The sequence below is a fragment of the Lipotes vexillifer genome, unplaced genomic scaffold (genome assembly GCF_000442215.2).
Source record: "Lipotes vexillifer unplaced genomic scaffold, Lipotes_vexillifer_v1.1 scaffold1314, whole genome shotgun sequence".
NCBI lineage: Eukaryota > Metazoa > Chordata > Mammalia > Artiodactyla > Lipotidae > Lipotes > Lipotes vexillifer.
Genome location: NW_006782803.1, coordinates 1,053,798 through 1,075,112, shown reverse-complemented (window position 1 = coordinate 1,075,112; position 21,315 = coordinate 1,053,798).

Below are 21,315 nucleotides of genomic sequence, written 5' to 3'. Positions count from 1 at the left end.
TCCCTGTGGTCCTTTTATTATTGCTAGTAAAAATAGAAATGAAGTATCCAGCAGTTGTGAACGTTTTATTTTTCTACCTTTTTCTCAAGAAGAAGGATCTATTTTGAAAGAGTCATCTTCTAAAGAAGCTTATCAGTGCATAAAACTTTTTCTTAGGACAGATACACTGCCTCAAACCTAAGTAAAATGCGGACACAGCTACATTGCTTTTCAGGCGAGTTATCTCTTGTGTTTGCCTCTATTGCCAAGGTATAAAAACTTGGAGGGGATGAAGTTGAACAGCATCATTACCTCACCCTCAGTTAAAATGGCAAATGCATTTCTATTTAATGCAAGTACCAAAAACAGTCACTTTAAATTTCCATTCAAGCGCAAACATTTATGGAGCCCTCCTTTGGTGCCAGAAATCCAAAAATGATTAAAACATGGCTCCTGTCCTCTATCAGTTAACAATCAAAATAATTTCAGGAAATTATTATTTTGTGTTCCCGGAACCTGGACTGATATCCTTAATGAAGAAGTAGCTGTTAATAAATTAATTAGCTTCCTGTCTTTAATGTTATTGTGAATAAAAATCAGAAGGAGAAAAGAAAGACTATGCAAATAGCACATTTTTGTGAATCTCCGGCAAATCTTTAACTACAGAAACTGTAACAAACTAAGGAGACTTCAGTTATACACCAGACTCATAAACAAAAACTCTTAACAATTTTGTTAATGCAGTACAGGTTCCTATTTTATGGGCATTAATTCCCATTCAGTGTATAAATGTCACACATAGACACAGTGAATCAATACAACTCTGAAAAAATTTTCCTGTGAAAACGTCAGATATATAGGATCAAATACGCAAAAGGAAAAGTGCATTTATCAAGATGAAGAGCAAGGCATGTTTTTCAAGAAGATAGTACCATCTCCTATTTCACTGTGAAGGATTTCTAAAGTGGATATTATTTCAACTAGGCATTTAAATGATGAATGGAGAGTGTTAAGTACTCTGGGTAAAGTATGGCAGTTTGGTATAATCACTTATTTTGGATTCTTCTCCATTTTCTTTGAGATGGTTGTAAAGAAATCAAGTATTATAAACTCAGAAGGACAAAGAGCAAAGGAAATGGATAACATTTTGTGAAATGGAAAACTCAAAAACAGAAAACTGAAAGCTGCAGACGGAAAAGCCCAGCAGAGGCAAGAAGATTAATTCTGCACAACTACATGAGGCCCTCCAATTAGAGGCTTTAGATAGCTCAGAAATTAGGGAAGAAAGATAGGTCTGAGAACAGAAAGATTGAAGGATATGGTGAACATATAACTGAACATATTAGGATGCTCTTGAGAGTAAAAGAGCACATTATTAACTATTAAACCATGATAAGTGACGTACATTAGGACTGTCCTGGGCAATAACACATTAATTCTACATTGAAGTACCTGTTCAAATCTTGCTCTCATTTTAAAAATTGAATTATATTCCTTTTCAAATCGATTTGTAGGTGTTTTTACATATAATGTTTTTGATACTAACCCTTGTTTGATATGTGGTGTATATCTTCTTCTTTTTTATGACTTACCATCTAATTCTTAGGGTGTTTTTTTAAAGGCTAGAAATTCTTTTTCTTTTTTTCTCCTTTTTTTTAGGAATAGACATTCTTAATTTCAATATTGTCCAATGTGTTCATTTTCTCCTTTCATATTAACACTTTTTGTGCCCTCTTTAAGAAATCTTCCTCTGGATAAGATCATGAAGATATTTGTTAACATTTCTGAAGCTGTAAAGCTTAATTTTCATATTAAAGTCTTTAGTCCACCTGGAATTGATTTTGTGCATGATGTGAGTTAGGGTCCAAACTAGATATAATTTTTCTAATATTCCTATGTCAATATCATTTTTCAAAAAGCTTGTGTTTCCCAGTTATTCTCATAAGTTGATTGCCCATGTATAAGCAGTGGCTTTGTTTCTAACCTTTTTAAATTAAACTTTAATTAATTTTATTTTTTCCTAGGTCTTTCATCTACATGCAACAATAACATGATGAATTTATTTTTAAATGGCTTTAAAAAATTACCTACTAAAGCATGTCTTCTCACCCAATTCTTCTTCAAGAGGGTCATGGATACAATTGACTCTTTGCATTTCATTATACTTTTTATACTTGGTTTCCACAAAAATCCCTGTTGGAATTTTTATAGGGGTTGAATCTATAAATCAACCTAAGAAAACTGCCATTTTTACAAAAATGTGTTCCCCAGTCCATCAATTTATGAATTTTCCATTTATTTAGATTTTCTTTAATTTCTTTAAACGTTTATTTTTGCCATATAGGTCTTGCCTATTTTCGTAGGATATTTTTGATACTACTGCAAATGTAGTTTCTAAGTGTTTGTTCCTGGGGGATATTTGTATATTAATTTGTTTTTGTTTGTTTATTTTTGAATCCAGCAACACTGCTAAATTTTTATTAAGCCTAATCACATAACTATAGATTCCTTTGGATTTTCTTTGTGCACAATAATGTAACCTACAAATAATGGAAGTTTTATTTCATTGCTTGCATAATTTACTGCTTCCTTTGTGTAGCACCTCCAGAACAGTATTTCACAGGAGATAGTGGGCATTCTTGTCTTGGTCCCTGTCTTGAAGGGCAGGCCTTCAGTGTTTGAAACAGTACGAGCACTGCTCTAAATTATATTGCAGATAGCCTTTATCAGATAAAGGAAATTTTCTTTCTTTTCCTCTAGTTTCTAAGCATAGTAAACACGAAAGTTAATCTTTTCAAAGCTTTTTCAACAACTGTTGAGACAACTCTATGATTTTTTTCTCCTTTAACCTGTTTATGTGGCAAAATACATTCAGTTATTTTCTAATACCAATCTAATGTTTTTAATGTTAAATTTATGCTTCTCTGGGATAAACAAAATTTTTTCATGACATCTTATCCTTTCTGCATATTACTGGATTCTTGGTTTATGAGTTTTATCAGCCATAAAAAAAGAATGAAATATTGCCATTTGCAGCAACATGAATGGACCCAGAGAATATTATACTTAGTGAAGTAAGTCAGACAAAAACAAATATTACATGATATCACTTATAGGTGGAATCTAAAAAATAATACAAATGAATCTGTGTACAAAACAGAAACAGACTCACAGACATAGAAAACAAACTTATAGTTACCAAAGGGGAAAAGAAGGTGGGGATGGACAAATTAGGAGTATGGGATTAAAGAGATACAAACTACTATACATAAAATAGATAAGCAACAAGGATTTACTATATAGCACAGGGAACTATATTCAATATCTTGTAATGATCTATAGTGGAAAATAATCTGAAATATATGTACATATATATATAACCGAATCACTTTGCTGTAACCTGAAACTAATGCAATATTGTAAATCAACTATACTTAAAACAAAAAAACGGTGAAGTTGGCCTCTAATTTTTCTTTTTTCTCCCTGACTTCTGGCTTTCATTGTGCTTATAAGAGATCAGATACGGCATAATTTTGAAGGCACTGTGCCTGTTTCTAATCATCTTTAATATTTTCTCTTTCTCTTGGTGTTTTGAGTTTCATTATAATGTTTCTGTCTGTGGTTATCTTCCATGTCTTTTACCCACTCTTATCCGCTTCCTCCTGTTCTTTTGATTTATCATGTGTCTACTTCATTGTATCTACCAGTTCATAAGTCTCTTTTTGTGTTTAAAGTGCTGCTAAATATCTCCATTACTGTCTTTACTTTGGTTATTGTATATTTATTTCTAGAAAATCTGCTTGATAGTTCTTTAAATCTCTCAAGTCATTTTTTATAATTTTTTGTTCCCTGCAAATATTTTCAAGTCAACTATGTTCACCACATTTAATGATACACTTTCTTTATGTGGTAAATGTAGTTTTTTCTGTTTTTGTTTTTTTTTGGTAAATGTAGTTTTTAAATACATGCTTATAAGTTTAATACATGACATCATTTGGATCTGATGTTTTGATGTCTATTTTTGCTGATGCACATGTTTAAGAAGGTATATTAACAAGTGATGGAATAACTGGTTTTATATCAAAGTTCTGCTTAAATAGATGAATTAGGAGAACTCGACTATGCTCTGGTAAGCATCCTTGAAATCTCAGTCAATTAACACAACAAAGTGTATTTCTCATTCACATAGTCTTCTGTTGATTTAAGTGACTTTCCTGGGTAGCTACCCTCCAGCTAATCTGGGGACCAATGAGTATGTTTCTTTAACATGGCAGAAGGAAGTTTTCAGATTTGATTAGTTAAGCACCTTGGTAAAGGAAGATTTTCCTGGATTATTTGGATGTGCTCAATATGATCACAGATTCTTATAAGTGAAAGAGGGAAGCAGGAGAATCAGAGAGTTGAAGATGCTATGCTGCTGGTTTTGAAGATGGACAGGGCCACCAGGCAAGGAATCCAGGCAGCCTCTAGAAGCTGAAAAAGGCAAGGAAATTAATTATCCCTTAGAGCCCTCAGGAGGAATATAGCCCTGCTGACACCTTGATTTTAGCCTTAGAAAATCATTCTGGACTTGAGAGCTTGAAAGTTACAAATTTGTGTTGTTTTATGCCACTAAATTTGTAATAATTGTTAAAGGAACAAGGGAAAACGAATGGCAGTATTATTAGTGTATTGACATATTATTAAGGTGTGTCTCTAGTAAATAGAATAGAATTAGATTTTACGCTTTTTTAAATCCAGTCTACTAATTTTTGTCTTTTAATTAGACTATTTAATCAATTTATATTTAATATTACCATTTATATAGTCAGTTTTAAATAAACCACTTTGCTATTTGTGCTTTAATAATCTAATCTATTATTTGTCCCCTTCTCCTTGCCTGCCTTCTTTTTATTAGTCAAGCATGATTTATTATTTTATCTCCTTGCTTACCTTTTTAGTCATAAATACTGTTATTCTTTTAGTGGTTACGCTAGATATTATAATATGCATCTACGATTTACTACCAATGTAACCTTAAGTTAGCACTTTTAGGGCACATTTGAGGACCCTAGAAGTGTAACTCCATGTACCCCTACTTTACCTTTTTCGCAATTTTTGTCTACATATTTTCTTTCTACATATCTTATAAACTCCACAAGGTACTATTATTACTACTATTGGTGTTTTAAGCAGTCAGTATTTATTTATATTTACCTATATTTTACCCTTTCTGGCTCTCTTCTTTCTTTCTTACTGTTCTCTACTATGTGGGATCATTTTCCTTCAGTATAAAGACTTTATTTCAGTGCTTCTCATAGGGTATATGTGCTGGCAAAGAATTCTAGCCTTTTATTAGTCTGAAAATTCCTCTATTTTTCCTCCAGTAGGCAAAACAAAAGTAGTAACTTATTAACTTCAAAAACATAAAAAGCTCTTAAAGAATTAAATGGAATCCTTGTCCAGCTTGTGGCTCACCTGTGAACATTATCTACAGAGTTACAATAATATTAAAACTGAATATTGAGTTTTTACAAGTTGCTTATTTGGTGAATGCTGATGAGGGAAGTGTATTTATTTTCTGTAGTAGAGAGGAGGATAATATATTGCATTGTAGACAGTCAATAAATAATAATTAAAACTGGATAATTAAAGCACAATATATGGGCATAAATTTGAAAATCACAAGATATCCCCCAAAACAGCTAAGACATTTGAATATTGCTGCCTCTGCAGAAAAGGATTTCGTCAGAAGTTGGTAGGGGAAACTGCTATTTTTCAATATAAGCCCATTGGACTATTTAAATTTCCAAATTACCTTTATGTGCTATTTGATAATTTACCTTTATTTTTTTCTTCTGAAGACGCATTTTTAGGTAAGATGTAAAACTTCTAACAAAAGACGTACTGAACAGATTTGGAGCAGGACAAAAACTACCAGAGTAAAAATGAGGCAGTATGATAAAAAAGGGAGATGTGGAAGTATCGTTTCAGGCCTTCTGGTAACAAGCATTTTAGAAAGTAAGATCTTATTCCCAGTACACGTTTTAATGGGAGATTATTACCTCTACATGGTAAAAGTGTAAGTGTGCAATCACTGTTTGAAAAGTGTCACTAAAGTAGGGATGTCATAAAAGTGAGTAATGTGAAGACAAGAAGGCTGAGGGGACACTCCCTATGATGTATGAACCAAATGATGGAAAATGATAGATATAAGCATAAAGCATCAGGAAATATTCTAATGAACAAAAGGTGCTGGTCTGGAGTTTTTAAGAAGGAGTAGTGAATTGATACGGGGCACTAAGCAGAAGGTACACTTCTGTAGTGTAATTGCCAGATGTGGCAATAAAGTAGTTTCCGTGGATGAGGAAAGAAAAACCAATTTGTCTTTTTTAGGCTTTTGGTATCAATGCTGTCCCTGATTCAATATTAGATAAAATGTCAAAATAAAACTAAGCCTCATCATGTGGGCACCCTACCGGACACAAATTGTGGCACAGTCCCAACTGACCAAACTTTTGAATCTGCAGTTAATTTTCTTTATATTTATCCATAAGCCTGGTTGAAAAAGGAAATGACATCACACATTAAAATTCTTAAGGGATAATTAAGGGCAATGCATACAGAAGATATTACAATAAGTACAAGTGCTGGGTCATATGGTAGTTGTACTTTTAGTTTTCTAAGGAATCTCCATAGTGTTCTCCATAGTATCAACTTACATTTCCACCAACAGTGCAAGAGGGTTCCCTTTTCTTCACACACTCTCCAGCATTTGTTGTTTGTAGATTTTCTGATGATGCCCATTCTGACCGGTGTGAGGTGATACCTTGTAGTTTTGATTTTCATTTCTCTAATAATTAGTTATGTTGCACATGTTTTCATGTGTTTGGTCATCTGTATGTCTTCTTTGGAGAAATATCTATATAGGTCTTCCTCCCATTTTTGGATTGGGTTGTTTGTTTTTTTGATACTGAGCTGCATGAGCTGTTTGTATATTTTGGAGATTAATCCTTTGTCAATTGCTTCATTTGCAAATATTTTCTCCCATTCTGAGGGTTGTCTTTTCGTCTTATTTATGGTTTCCTTTGCTGTACAAAACTTTTATGTTTAATTAGGACCTAGAGACTGTCATCTAGAGTGAAGTAAGTCAGAAAGAGAAAAATAAATATTGTATATCAACACATATATGTGGAGTCTAAAAAAATGGTATAGATGATCTTATTTGCAAAGCAGAAGTAGAGACACAGATGTAGAGAACAAATGTATGGATACCAAAGGGGGAAGGGGGTGGGAGGAATTGAGAGATTGGGATTGACATATATACACTACTGATAACTAATGAGAATCTACTGTATAGCATGGGGAACTCTACTTAATGCTCTGTGGTGACCTAAATGAGAAGGAAATCCAAAAAAAAGAGGGGATATATGTATATGTATAGCTGATTCACTTTGCTGTACTGTAGAAACTGACACAACATTGTAAAACAACTATACTCCAATAAAAATTAATTTAAAATTTTTTTAATTTAAAAAACAAAGGAATAGGAACAACATTACATACCTCACAAACTTCAAAAAATAGTAAAAAAAAAAAAAAGTAAAAGTGCACAAGACAGACATTTTGTTAGGTCTTTGACTAGATATGTACTTTAGATATTATTGGAGCATTAAAAGATCTGTTGCAGTGTAGAATTGTGGATAAAATACTTAGCCACATATTTGGGGGAACAATTTCGCTAAGCCTCAGTTTCTCATCTGTAGAAATAATGACACAATTTTAGGGTTTTAAAGAGTTTTGAGAGCATTTTTATCTGTAACAAATGTATCATACTAATGTAAGAGGTTAATAATAGGGGAAACGGGGTGCAGAGTGTATGGAAAGTCTCTATACTTTTCAATTTTTCTGAAAACCTTAAACTGTTCTAAAAAATAAAGTCTATATTTAAAAAGCACATATATAGCATTCAAAAGAAATGTTTCTCAAAAGAATGATTAAATAAGAACATATGTAAAATAGTTAATAGAATGCCTGGCATATAGAATAAGCTCAATAAATGTTTCCTTTTCTTTTGTCCTTAAGGCCTCAGGAAATTGATCTGCCATCTGCACATTAATCTCCGTGCTTATTCAGCCTTCTTTCTTATTCTTGTCTATTTTTTACCATTTGATTCACATTAATTCAGCCCAACACACATCTTTTCTGGGTTTTCTCATTTTGGACAACCTTCAAATAGTGATTTCTCTAACAGGGCAGCTAGATCACTTTTCAAGTCTCTATTTGTTAGAATCTTTTAATAAAACACCCTGAGAAACCCATTTTTCATCAAATCCCTTGAACATTTACTCTCATATTTCGCTAAGGTACTAAAAAATAATGAATTATTAAAAATACTCTGAATATTCTATACAACCCAGATCCTTACTCATTTACCTGAATGCTTGCTATAAGGCTAAAACTTACACAAACAAAAAATTTCTATTCAAAATAGAAAGGCAGTGTCAAGAATGATGATGATAATTTGCATGTCCTAAATGATAGTTTGTGCAGGAACAATTGTTGTTCCAGAACTTGACAAGAGGGCCCTAAGCAGTTGATAGAGTGGGACTTGCTTCATTTGGGGGCCCCTCATCAGTCTTACTATCCTCTGCTTGTAAGATGCCTTGTAGCAGCTCCACACCCTCCAGTTTGAGTAACTTTTCTTGAGCACTTAAGGAAGTCTCTTAATACCTTTTTCATCCAGTCTGTTTGCAATGTTTCTTTCCTTACATAGAATTTACCAAACTGCTTTCTTTTCAACCACTATATTCATCTCCTTTCCGTGTATTTCTGTATGATGTTTCAGAATCCTCCCTGGAGTGATGCACTGGGGCTGGGGTTTACTTATCAGAGATTCCACCCCTGGGAGTGACTAGGACCGTTCACCAGCTCTGTCTCCTGCAACTCCCATGGAAGTCTACGCTCTCCAGACTTTTCTTTGTTATCAAGAGCTTTTTTGTTTTTTTAAAAAATTTATTCTCGTAATTTTTTTCTGTTGTTTGCAGCTATTATCTTTTTTTGAAAGTTTTATTGGAGTATAGTTTTGATTTATAATGTGTTAGTTTCAGGTGTACAGCAGAGTGAATCAGTTACACATATACATATTTCCACTCCTTATTTTTTTAGATTTCATTCCCATATAGGTGATTACAGAGTACTGAGTAGAGTTCCCTGTGCTATACAGCAGGTTCTTATTAGTTATCTATTTTATATATAGTAGTGTGTATATGTCAATCGCAGTCTCCCAATTTATCCCTCCCCCTCCTTATCCCCTGATGACCATAAGTTTGTTTTCTACATTCGTGACTCTACTTCTGTTTTGTAAATAGTTCATTTTTACCTTTTTTTAGATTCCACATATAAGTAATATCATATGATATTTGTCTTTCTGTGCCTACCTTCACTCAGAGAAAACCATAATTCGAAAAGATACATTCACCCCAATGTTCATTGCAGCACTGTTTACAATAGCCAGGATGTGGAAGCAACCTAAATGTCCATCAACAGAGGAATAGATAAAGAAGATGTGGTACATATACACAGTGGAATATTACTCAGCCATAACAAAGAACAAAATTTATTCTCATAATTAAGACAGTTTCAACAGTTCACAGTGATATTAGCCTTTTAGAAATTTGGAACCACAAAAGGAATGTATTGAACAGACACTCATTCTTATTTTCTACCCAACTGTAATAATCATCTCTCTCCTGTAATTATTTTTCCCCCAAAATTTCTTTAGGAATTGAACTGCCTAAGCTTAGTTTGAGGTAAGCGGTTTTTGAATCTTAGAGAAATGGATATGTGTATTTTTGAGTTATAAGGAGTAAAATAAATCACACTTTCCTAAATATTCTCACTTTATGAGCTATAGGAAAATGTTTTTAAAAAGGTTTTAAAAAAACTTTAAACTTGGCATGCATCTAATGCTCATTAGGGAAGCAGAGTTAAGGCAAGTCGAAGTAGAAACTGTTGACTGCTTTTAAAAATAATTAGATTTAGAATGATATGTTAGGTCACAAGCTCTTAGCCTGCCTCAGGGGAAAAAAATAAAAAACTATGTGAGGAAATTACATGAAAGTTGTCATATACCATTACCATTGCATCCTTTATTCACCAACACTCCCAATATAGCACTCAAGACACTCCTCTGCAATTTTAAATTTTGGGAACTATTCAGTTATTCACTTACATTTTTCAAAGGCTTTCCTATTTGGGAAAACAGTAAGTTAATTCATATTGAGATATATTTTAACATATAGCCAAAGTGCCTGACATACTGTATTCTAAAAACTTTGTGTTTAAACAGTATGAGTGTAATATAAGTATTTATGCATATATAATAATTTAATGTACATAATAAATTAACATATATAAATTTATGTACATGCATGGAAATTGATATTATGACTCATAAAACATGACTAATTAGCAACCTTAATATTGCCCGTGTAAGAAAACTGTAATTAAGGAAAGATAAGTGAAATTTCCAGTGTAGCCCGCCTAATAAAATATGGAGCATAAGTTTAAACACAGCCCTTTGAGGTGGGTACCATCTGAGGATGTTTGCAGGTATTCGTTCCACTCATTACCCTCACTCCCCTCACCCCAAGCCTCAAAACTTGAGAAAGAAATATATCTCTATGTTTTTACTCTAGGCAATGAAGAATGTTAAGAACGTGTCTTCCTTTATACTACTTGCAACTGATTGGAAGTAAAATGTGACAGTGTGAGAAATGCAGTAAATATACAATTCACAAAAGCCGATAGAAAAGAGAGGGAGAAAGAAAAATAGGGGTTTTGCAGATTTCGGATAAATTATTAAACACTGGCAATTCTCTCCTCTTACATCTAGATGTATACCTCCTGTTGGTTCTGTTTCTCTGGAGAACCCTGACTCACATGGTTGTTAAGCACCAATAGATATCTGATATAAGTTCACAGTCTAGGGCTATGAAATATGAGTGTTTCTCTAGGATATTTGTTTCCTTCATTATCACAAGTGTAATTCATAGGGAGAATATATAGCTGTACTCTCTTCTACAATTTGGAATTTTGTTTTACAACACAGCTGATCTGTTCTTCTTTGTCATATGTGTGTGTGTGTATATATATATATATATATGATAAATATCTGTAAAATATATATCAGCTTCCAGAGTGTTGGAAAGAGGTCATAGGGAGATAAATTGACAGTCCCTCCTGAATAATAATGATAATTTTATGTTTTTCAAAATCTTTCATATACATTATCTTTACTTATCCTCTTAATACTATAGTGAAACAGGTATAATTATCCCCCTTGAGGTACAGAAAGATTATGTGACCTGCTCAAGGTGACCCAGGTAGATAGAAAGACAGATCGTGTGCTACAAGAGAACACCAAAAATTTTTATTTCAGTTTAGGAGACTGGAGTTTCTAGTCTTGTCTTTATAATTTAGTGTTTGTTCTTAAACAAGTGACTTTATCACATGGATCCTCAGTTTACTTACTTTAGGAGGGGAAAAAAAAAATCCTCGCATAACCTCATATTGTTATTATGAGTCAAACGAGTAAACAACTCTCTGTGAAAAGACTTGTAAATTCTAAAACATTGCACACAGCTAGATGGGCTGTCCAGTTTTTAGTATAGTGTTTTAATGGTTAATTTAGAAGTGAAAGTTTCTTGAAATGAAACTCACACATTATTTCTCATGCATCTCTTTATTTTAAACATTTGGTCAGAACTGTATCAAAATGTCAAAGTGAGAATAATAGTCTAAGCATCCTGTTATTTCCATCTACCGGAGCTGCACAATAGGAAAACTGAGAAGAAAACACAAGAGACAAAGACTATGCAGCACCATTAAAAATGATCAGTGTCTTCAGAAATCTCCTGTCGCATAAGGAGCTGTTCTGAATATGAGCCACAATTTCTTAACAAAGGAGGAAGAGATGAGACCTAGTGGTTTTTTTTAGTGCTTTATGTTTGTCAGATACCCTGCAAATGCATTGCATGCATTGCCTCATTTCATCTTTGCAGAAACCTCTTGAAATGATATATTATCCCCAACTTATCATAAAGACATTGAAACCCAAAAATGTTAAGCAGAGAACTCCGTCGATCACATATCAGGCAGGCGGACTTTAAACTCTAATTTGTGCCCTAATCATGACTCAAAAGACAAAACAACAAAATTTACCAGTTCCCTGATATTTTTCAACATATTCCTTGGTTTGCAAAAGAGTTCTTTTTAATAACCATAGTTTTGTTGTCCTTTGCCAGATAATTATCCCTGCTATATTTTAAGGGCAATCAGCTCCTGAATGATATAAGAAATGGAAGTTTTAGTACAGTTGGTAAGATAACCTCATGATGATTTGTAGTCTCGGCTCTATGATTTCAAAAATAGAGCTCAGTGAAGCAACACAGCCTTTGGCTGACACAGCAGAGAGTAAAAGTCATTCCAGCCCAAGGCTTCTGGCTGGACCTCCCATTTGTTAGAGCTGCTTATGGATCTCCACGTTCCCTTAACAAGAGGGAGCCACCGTTGCCCCCTTTAGCACAGACATTGCCTTTGATTTAAAATGCCTGTAGACTGCTAAGGCCAAGGAAGGTATTTGGGAAAGCATTTTCCTCTCTGGAAAAATAAAATCCCTCCTGAGGGAAATATGCAGTAGAAGTGACATTTTCAACATCTGCAACTCAGTAGGATCTCTGCTGACTGCATTTTCTGTCTGAAAGAGCTTGATATAATGCAGGTGATGGATTTGTTTAGCTGTTTTCTCGAAAAGTGCTTATCTTTGAGTTTGGGGTCTAAAGAAATAATTGAATAGGCAAGTGAATGCACCAGACTTCAGCGGCGTCAGATTGATTTGCAGAGGAAATAACTTGAAGTCTTTGGCTGTAGAGACAGCACAGCTCAAGAGGGTGGTAAGGGGAGCAGCTTCTGTCTCTCCTTCCCTCCATTCCATGCTTTCTCCTTGAACATGGGCTCAAGTGCTGAATAGAAATAGCAAAAGATATTAATGTTTCATACTCAGTTACTTCACTGGTATTTTACAGCTGAAAATAGCAGTGAATCATGCTTGGTTCCAAGGAAGTAAATATCTGTCCACTGGGAGGAAGATTTGGTTTGAGTTCTAGCTGTTGAGTGGGTAGTGTTTTCCTTAACATCTACAGAGGCTCTTCCCTTCTCAATTTATCACACACAAATCAGATTAAAAGACTTCCACAAAATTTCCAGCCTCAGCAAATTCCAATCTTTGGTAAAAGACATGAGATAGGGTAATAGGACTTCATTTTATGGGTCTAGTTTTAAGTTTTCAAATGCTTCAAAAGATTATCCATCTCTGGGAAATGGGGATGTGATACAAACTCTGCAACTCTTGGTGCCACTCTCATTACATAGTCTAACCAAATGGGATTTCAAAAGTAACTTTCCAAAGTATCATTATAAGGATGTTTATGTCTGACCAGATGGATCAAGATGTCAGATTCTCATGGTCTTTGCATTAATTCAAACAAAAGTAAGCCCTTCTCTGAGATTTTGAAATGTTCAGCTTCTTTTCTACTACAATATTGACTTTTGGAGTGGAAAGTGATTGAAGTAAAGTTATATCTTATTTACAGTGTTGTGCAAAATGAATAAGTAAAATGGAAAATCTCATTTGAAAGTATTTTGTGGTTTGCTAAATAAAAGCAATATATTGTGATAACCACAGCAAGGAAAAGAATACCATGCCTTAGGAATTATAAATGTTATCTATCAATCTATTCATGCTACAAATACCTTCAGATTGTTTGTTATGTGCTAGGCTCCAGGCAAACCCAAGAGGTAAATGCCCTTCCTGTTGGTACGGAACTTGTAATCTAAGGGTATTTCCCCTGAGAACTGGAAGACCTAGCATGATAGGACCTCAGCCATTTTTCCTTACCCACAATCAAAACCTATACTTCAATGATGCCATACACCTGACAAAATCAGGTACACATATTACGATGACTTTTTGGTGATCTGTGAAAACAGCCTTATCTAAGTTATGATTCAGCAAAAGCAATCAAATATGTAATCATATAGTAAAATTTTAGCAGAAATGTATAAGAAGTGTCAAGTGATAGGACAAATTGAGTTGGAAAATTCAGTTGGAGCAGAAAGCAAGAAAGGGCCACTGTAAACTTGATAGGCAGCCAGGCTAGATAGGGTTGACTTGTGCTTATCTGTTTAAATTGAGATGATATCCTGAAATCTGCAGAGTAGTTTTGAGTTTTGAAGGAGAGGAAACTTGCGTGAATATGAAGAGGATATATATTCAAAGCCTATATATGCCTCCCCCGCCCAAACAAAAAGAAATTGTAATCTGAGTGAAAACTAGTAAGTACATCTTGGCATGGATAGAAAAGTATTGCTATTATAGGTATATTAGGAGTATCTCTTCCCCCCTAACAATCTTTGTTAGTTATGGCATATAAACAATTCTTTTAGTTATATTCACAGAAGACACTGATAATCAGTCATGATATTCTTTCTTCCGAATCTTTCTTAGGGTCCTGGCAGTGTGTACCTGACACCATCTGGGAGGTCAGGAAGGGTTTCACTGTACTGACATTCAAATTTCAATCTGAAAGAAGTTTGTTAGCTGAGAAATGGGTGTGGTAAGAGTATATTTCAGGCGTTTCAAATAACTCTATCCTTGTTTCTGTAGCTCTCCAGGTGAAAGGATATTCCAAATATGAGAGGCTTAGGAGACCCACTTTAAATTCCAGTTTTCCTTAATTAGAGTGTAGAGTTTCTTAACACATATTTATCTACTGACATTTTGCTAACATGATCTGTAAAAGGAAAGAAAGAGTGAAATTTCCTAAATACGTAGTAGCAATTAAATGTTAGTTGTGACACCTTCCCAAATTAATTGCTTCATAAAAATATTTCTTAAAATGAATATGTTCTAATGACAATTCTCAGGACTCTTTACACAGTTGAGGTTGCTAATAGTATCTATTTTTAGTGGAGTTTTTAAAATTTACAATTTAAATTGTGTGTGACCACTACTGTATCCCAAATTAAATTTGCCGAGAGAATTTTAAAGACATATTTTCACTTAAAAATCTTAAGTTTAAACCTAGGATGCTACAGCCAGAAAAAACTTCAAGAAACCATTTCATTTATTTTCTACTTCATCATTCCTGTTTTCTTCTTAAAAATTACCACTAAAGCCCACATTTAAGTCATTGGATTGAAAGTCATCATTTTCCTGAACAATGAAAAATAATTTCATAGTATATAAAATTTATGGTATTTTAATTAAACATTGCAACCATATTTACTTAAATGCAAACATTTAGGTATAATGTTTACTATAACTTAATTGATAGGCTTGATAAAAAAAACGCAGATCAACAGATAAGCAACAACAAGAAAGATAGCTGTGAGTTTGAGGAAGTGTTGAAGGGACTCTGTAGGTAATCTGCCCAAGATTTGAATTTTAACTTAACCTCTTATCTATCTATGTGACACGTGGCAACTCATTTTCTTCCTGCAAAAAATAGTGAGATAGTAGCATCCATCTCAGTGTGCTGTTGTAAGGGTTCAGTTATTAGCAAAATACCTAGCCTAAAGGTCACAGTAAAAGGTCATGTGATTAAATAGTAAGATAAAGGTAAATTACTCTTGCCTTCTTTTCTATCATTGCCTTCAACCCAGTGAAGCAAATGATCGCCTTAATAAGAGCCTCACACAGAATCCCCGCCTACCCCATTCTGCAGTCATTTTTCATACAGTTCAACTAACCCACTCAACGCTGCATCAAGAAATCTCGTATATTAAGAAAAATTTCCCTTCAGCATTTCTATTTTTTCCAAGCCATCTTTGCATCTTTTTCACCTCTTTGACAAAACTAGCTCTCCAGTTTTTCTTTCTTTTCTCTTTTGATAACCAGTAGAGCTCTTCTAACTCCTCTGACTCACAGGGAAAAGAACAGTGTCTTCTTTGCTGCCTGTGGCAAAGTTTAGCTCACCCCTCCATACCCTCTCTTTACAACAGGCCCTGGTATGAAACTGACAGGATTTGCTCCTCTGACCTTCCTTTATTTTATTACCGTGAAATTCAAAGACCTTGCCTATACTTTCATGTTTCTATCTTAATGTTTCTATTCACTGTCATTCTGTTCTGTGATTTCAATAGCTGTACGATAATCAGTTAATACATATGTACCTTATAAATAACCAAATATTGTTGTATTTTGGCTTTTTGTTTTTTTATGAACATAAGAACGTTTTCAGAACCACACAATAGCGGAGATGGGCTGTCTATTCAGCAGCCATTTCCTCTTCTTGGGCATGCAGGTAGACGATATTTTCCAGCCTCCCTTACTGTATGGCCACATGGCTGAGTTTTGCCCTATGCAATGTGAGTGATGTATGCCACATAGAGGCCTGGATCATGAAAACCTCCTATTATTCTGCACACTTTTACCCATCCACCCATTTAATGCTGATGAACACACTGAAATTAGAAGCCAAGAAGGCAGAAGTATAAAATAGAAGGTGCCTGGAACTCTAAATCACTACTGGAAGGGGGAGTTCTTACTAATCTGGTATTTGGGTTTTATGTGAGTGAACAAGAAACTTGTGCTGTGCTTGTGCTATTGTACATTTGGGGGGTTGTTGATTACAGTACCTTAACTAATACATTCATCAGTTGTTTATATTGGTGAATATATATTATTCAAAATTTAGTAAGGATGGACTGATATTTAGGGGCCATTTATTCATTTTTAATTGTTTCCTGCTTTTTTGACTTTTGGAGCTTGGTTTTGGAAATTAGTCATTAATTCCTTGCGAGGACAAGGTAGAGAAGTTCAAGAGGAAAGAACAGTATGTGCAACAAATAGAGAATTAAAGTGACGATTGTTCAGAACATCACAAATTGTAAAGTGGAAGAAGCTAACAGGACATAAAGTTGCAAAGGGTGGTTTGTAGCAAGATCATGAAGAGTCTTTTATATTAGGCAAAAAGTGAGTAATGTGACAATCAGAGTCAAGGAATCAGAGTCTCGTGTCCCCAAGTACTTCCTGCCCACCTCTATAACTACATTACTCACATCATATCATAATTTTATATGTCCAACGTTACTTTCTAAGGCTGAGCTCTAATATGTCAGTGGTTCTAAATTGACCACAGAATGAATTCAAAATCTTTGTTTAAGTTGCCCTTGTTCCTGTTTCACCCTGCTTCACAGCTGTTAGCCTAGGACTGGGTTTCTTAACTTCCTTGGCACTACTGATATTTTGGGCTGGATGGTTATTTGTTGTAGGTAGCTGTCCTGTACACTGTAGAATGTTTAGCAGCATCTCTGGCCTCTATCCACTAGATGACAGTAGCACTCTGCCCACTGCCCAACTTGTTATAGTGCATTGTCTCCAGACATTGTCAAATGTCCCCTGGGAGACAAAATCACTCTCAGTTGAGAAAAACTGTCCTAGATGTCCCATCACCATATTTGGGGGAATTCTTTTCATTTTTGTTTTGTAGGGAATCTTTTTTATGGATCTTTTGTTTTTTGGGTCCCCTCCTTTCTTCTTTCTTAGTTAACCTCTTCATCTTAGTTGGTTATATTCTCTTGCACCTTTCTGAGATAGAATGCATGGGTGGGTGGTAAGATTACTGCAAATTTGCATGTCTTTAACTTGGGATAGTCTGCTTCATTTAGTATCTTGACTGGACAAGTCTTAGTTGAAAATTCTCTGAGAATTTTGAAGGCATACTTCCACTGTGTTCTAGCTTCCAGCATTTCTATCGAGAAACCTGATATCATTCTGATTCCTGCATGTAGGCTCTTTTTACTCCTCTTGGAAAGGTTCTAGAATCTTCTCTGTGTCCCCATGTGTTCTGAAATTTCACAGTGATATGCTTTTGTGTAGTTCTTATGTAACCTTGTGCTGAGCACTTGATGAGCCCTCTCAATGTGGAAATTCATATGGTTCAACTTGGAAAAATTTTTAAACATTTTCTCTGATAAATTTCCTTTCTTCATCTTGTTTCATTTTTCTTTCTGGAATTCTAAATGTACAATGTTTTAAGTACTGGAACTATATTCTAGTCTTTTTCTTTTTTTCCCCTGCTTTCTGAGAGGTTTCTTCAACTTTGTCTCTAACCTTTCTATTGGACTTCTTTATACTGTCATAATTTTACTTTCCAAGATTTTAGTTTTTCTGTGCATGAGATTAAAAAAAATTACCTCATGTTCTCATTTTATGGGTACAATAACCCTAACCTATCTGAAGGTCTAAAGTGCCAGTTTAAAAAAAAAAAAAGTCTTCTGTTCTTCTTTGCTGAGATCCTTCTGTTTTTGTTTTATTTGTTTGTTTTTAACTCTTTATTTTATATTGGAGTATAGTTGATTAACAATGTTGTGTTAGTTTCGGGTGTACAGCAAAGTGAATCAGTTATACATATACATGTATCTACTCTTTTTCAAATTCTTTGCCCATTTAGGTTGTTACATAATATTGAGGAGAGTTCCCTATGCTATACAGTAGGTTCCTGTTGGTTATCCATTTTAAATATAGCAGTTGTTACTTTTGTTTACTTCCATCTTTATTCTTTATGTTAGAGACTTTCTTCAAATGCCTGGTTTTATTTGACTTTACATTCAGACTTAAGAAATACATATTAAGAATTGATTGAAGGTATGTATGAGTATGTGGGTCTTATCTACTGGTAGAATCGACTGTGTAGTACTTAATTTGGTTTTACTATAAGATCCGCATTTGTCAATATCTGCTGTTCTATTCTTGTATATTTCTTCAGAGAATGTTCATTCATCCTCCTGTCTGGGATGTATCAGCCTATGAATAAGTGTTTTTAGAGCTATCTGGGAAAAGTTTTCTGGGTTTCAATGATAATTAATGAATACTCTTTATTTTCCATGTAGTGTCATTTGCTTAGCAATGTTCAGTGTCCCTGAGTCCACCACATTAGAGGGGAGGGGCTGTGATCTGGCTGCCAATGTTTGGGAAGATGATCTGAGGAATCTCATGATTTCTCCCATGGCTAACCAATTCTCTTGATTTCCACCCCACCAAATAGCCCCATTGTCAAGCTGCCTGAGAATAAGTGTGTGTTGTTTTAAGCCATCAAGTTTGTTGTAAATGTTCAAAGCAGTCATAGGAAACAAACACACTAGCCACCCACCTGCTTCCTAGTTTCCAAAACCATGTTGTAGTCACTTCCTTCTCATATTGTCTTTATCCTTGTGCAGTATGTCCTTTAAATCTTTTTTATTCTTTTTGTGGGAGTTTGGGTAAGAGAAATACTTAACACCTTTTTAATCCTCTATGTATTTTTCAGTAAGTTTTCTTTGTTCTTTTTGAGGTGTCCAAATAATACCTTGCGTATATAATACATTGAAAATGATTGTTGGATAATAAATGTACATTTTTGGAGTTTTTGATGAACTTTGGCTGTTTATGTACCAAGTTTGTTAGCATTCAGCATTTGTAATGGGGGAGGTAGACATAATTAAATAGAAAAACTATCAGAGCTAAGACAGGAATGCTACAATTTTCAGTAACATTCAACATTGTTTTGGAACTATTAGTTAATGTCGTTAGGCAAGAAATATGAAAAACTGGTATAAATATTGGAAAAAATAAAAATTACCTCTATACACTAATGTTATGACCATATACCTAGAATATTTAAGATTCCACTCTGGTAGGTAATAATAACAAAATACTACAACTACAAACAAAAAGAACTCTGCAAAATCAGATGGACATAGACTGCCAATTTTGAATGATCAGATATACAGACTATAAAATAAATTAAGTACACCCAATAAGGTTGATGGAATCAGAGTGGGTGTTATATAAGTAATAAGAAAAAAACAAAAGTCTATCAAAATCAACTAGCTAATCTGAAAAAACATCAGGTAACTCTACTAGAAACAAGTATGGGATTGAAACTAGAAACTTAGTTGAGGCGGTATTCTTGCTTAGGAGTAAGTGAAGAAGAAATTAGTGAACTGCTTATCTGAAGAGATTACATAGAAATATCGCAGAGAGACCAATAAGACTGAAAATCGAAAGAGAGGTTAAGTGATAGAAAGGATTGAGTGAAAAGCTCTGTCTCTAATAGTATTTTATTTTTAACGTCTTTATTGGAGGATAATTGCTTTACAGTGATGTATCAGTTGCTGCTTTATAACAAAGTGAATCAGTTATACATATACATATGTCCCCATATCTCTTCCCTCTTGCATCTCCCTCCCTCCCGCTCTCCCTGTCCCACCCCTCTAGGTAGTCACAAAGCACCGAGCTGATCTCCCTGTGCTTTGCGGCTGCTTCCCACTAGCTATCTATTTTACGTTTGGTAGTGTATATATGTCCATGCCACTCTCTCACTTTGTCACAGCTTACCCTTCCCCCTCCCCATATCCTTAAGTCCATTCTCTAGTAGGTCTGTGTCTTTATTACCATCTAGCCCCTAGGTTCTTCATGACCTTTCTTTTTTTCCCTTAGATTCCATATATGTGTATTAGCATGCGGTATTTGTTTTTCTCTTTCTGACGTACTTCACTCTGTATGACAGACTGTAGGTCCGTTCACCTCACTACAAATAACTCAATTTCATTTCTTTTTATGGCTGAGTAATATTTCACAGTATATATGTACCACATCTTCTTTATCCATTCATCTGTGGATGGACACTTAGGTTGCTTCCGTGTCCTGGCTATTGTAAATAGAGCTGCAATGAACATTTTGGTACATGTCTCTTTTTGAATTATGGTTATCTCAGGATATATGGGTATATGCTCAGTAGTGGGATTGCTGGGTCGTATGGTAGTTCTATTTTTACTTTTTTAAGGAACCTCCATAATGTTCTCCATAGTGGCTGTATCAATTCACATTCCCACCAACAGTGCAAGAGGGTTCCCTTTTCTCCATACCCTCTCCAGCATTTGTAGATTTTTTGTTGATGGCCATTCTGACCGGTGTGAGATGGTATCTCGTAGTTTTTTGGTTTTTTTTTTTTTTTTTTTTTTTTTGCGGGCCTCTCACTGTTGTGGCCTCTCCCGTTGTGGAACACAGGCTCTGGATGCGCAGGCTCAGCAGCCATGGCTCACAGGCCCAGCCGCTCTGCGGCATGTGGGATCTTCCCGGACCGGGGCACGAACCCGTGTCCCCTGCATCGGCAGGCAGACTCTCAACCACTGCGCCCCCAGGGAAGCCCTCTTGTAGTTTTGATTTGCATTTCTCTAATGATTGATGATGTTGAGCGTTCTTTCATGTGTTTGTTGGCAATGTGTATATCCTCTTTGGAGAAATGTGTA